Source organism: Crinia signifera, chromosome 5 (assembly GCF_055691185.1).
Source record: "Crinia signifera chromosome 5, ASM5569118v1, whole genome shotgun sequence".
NCBI lineage: Eukaryota > Metazoa > Chordata > Amphibia > Anura > Myobatrachidae > Crinia > Crinia signifera.
This window is the reverse complement of record NC_139221.1, coordinates 148,321,186-148,323,378: the sequence shown is the minus strand read 5'-3', so window position 1 is coordinate 148,323,378 and position 2,193 is coordinate 148,321,186. Positions and strand designations below refer to the sequence as shown.

General features: G+C 44.8%; 1 long non-coding RNA gene across 1 annotated transcript; it reads left to right on the top strand.

The window, feature by feature from the left end:
- Positions 1-441: 441 nt before the first annotated feature.
- Positions 442-1,046, top strand: LOC146079569 (uncharacterized). Its single transcript, XR_014474617.1, has 3 exons — positions 442-516; positions 655-723; positions 1,019-1,046. It is a non-coding gene; the product is annotated as an uncharacterized LOC146079569 (long non-coding RNA).
- Positions 1,047-2,193: the final 1,147 nt, after the last annotated feature.

The window sequence follows — 2,193 nt, the reverse complement described above, 5'->3', positions numbered from 1 at the left end:
ACATGTCGGAGGTGGAGGAATATTTTGAGGAGGAGGAGGACACTGGCATGGATGCAGACTTTGAAATGGGAGGTGAAGATTTTGCAGAGGAGGAGGATGAGCCTGAAGATGACCGTACGCCAAGTGGCCGAAAGATCCGCTTCAGCTATGAAGAAAATGTTGCCCTTGTCAGGGCCATCATACCAGTATATGACCGCTTGCTGGGGAAAAGCCACCACCGAACCACTAACCAACGTAAAAGGTCTATGTGGTTGGAGATAACCCAGGCCGTCAACGCGGTAAGTCACCGCAAGCGGCTGGTTAAAAACGTGAAAAAAACGTTTCAATGACATAAAGCGCCAGCTGAAAAAAAAATGGTACTTGAGTTGGAGGAGGCCAACAAGACTGGTGGAGGAGTGGCAACTCCGATTTCATACACTTCGTATGAGATAAATTTGCGAAGAATTATACCCCCTGAGGTCCTACCAGGCAGCCACATTGCAGATACGGATGCGCCTCCTACGACACCCACAGCTGGTAAGTTTAATTTCTGTAATGTTATGTTGTATTGATATACTAAGTAAAGTACTGCAGCGGATAAATATGTAGCCATATTTTTAAAAATAATTTCATCATTGCAAGGTAGATAATGCTTTGCCATGTTTTCTTTATCAGAATGTCCTTCCCGAGGTGCAACAGCATCGCATACAAGAAGGCCAGTTGAACCCGACACTGTTGAAGCAGGTAAATAAAAATAAAAATCCCATTACACATAAAGCACACACACCCATGTCACATCCACTATCTCTCACATTACATTCATGTGCTGATGCAACATTACAATGTACATGATTGTAATGTGACCTACACATGACAATAAATCCTCATGTGAAGGCTACATGTAGTTTCAGGGTACATATGTTAGTAAATAGTACCCCTAGTGATGTGCAACCAGCATCTCAATCCCTTGCAAAAATAGTACTGCTGAGAGACTGCCCTATATATGCATCAGGACTTACTTCTTCATCTGTATACACAGGTAATGTTGAAGGTGGACCACAAGCCACAGAATTCGTGGATATTATGCAGGATGACATCCACATCATTCTTGAACCCGTGGACACATTTGCGGCTGAGGAGGAAACACAGGCCTCATCACCGAGAGATGCACCACCAAGTGGCGTGCCTCCCAACCCCCCACCACACAAATACACCCCCTACAGTACCTTCTTCTGCCCAGGTAGCTGCCTCCTTGGTCCATTTCAAGGACAAGCAGCTGGAATTTATGGCCTCCCAAAGCTTGGAAATGTCTAACATAAAGGGGTACATGCGTGACACCTTTCTGCAATTACGCAAAATGGCTAGACATGTGCGGGTTGGTGTAGGCACTCAGGTGCGCATAGCAAATAACCTAGACACCCGGCTGTCTGAAATTGCTGTGGCTTTAAGGGAGCAGAACAGCCATATTGGCACTCTTGCACAAAGTTTAGTAGCCCTTACCCATGCCAGTACTGTGCAGAGCAATGCGTTGATGGCCATGCAGGCCCAAATACAGCAACTGGAGGCCTCACGTGTCCTAGGTGCTCCTACTTCGACACTGAGTAGTGTGTCTAGCACACCAGCAAGTGGCTCACCCACTTCCCCACCCCGACGGAGTGTTAGGACCCGGGGTGGCCTGGAGGCAGGGTCAAAACATGGCAGTGGCCATACTGATGCTGGCCGAAAATAGTTTATTTAACTACATAATTGTTGATAGGATTTACTATGGTAGTTGTTACATTTCACCACATTGGCTTTGTTTATGTGTGGACATTATATACTGTAGTAAAAATGAGTAAACACATATCATTTTGTCTGTGTATAATTACTGTTATATTTGATGTGTAAAATAACCCATAGCATAACGGACGATGGCCATGGTATTGTTGTTAATTAGGTTTCGTGCAAATCTGGCCACACAAAAGTTGTGGAACAACAGATTGCAGCAAGCTCTGGCACTCCTGTTTACATTAAGATGTCCTTAATGCAGTTTGGGTATATATAGGGGTGGGCCAGAGACAAATGGAGGCCACCTGTGTTGAAATGAACTATTTGTGCACTTGTCCAAAGTGAGATTTGGCCCAAATCGCCCAACAGAACCTGGTCTGAAAAACATGCGAATTATAGACACCTGAAAAGTGCGAATTCACAAATCACATCTCATTAAATAAGCGA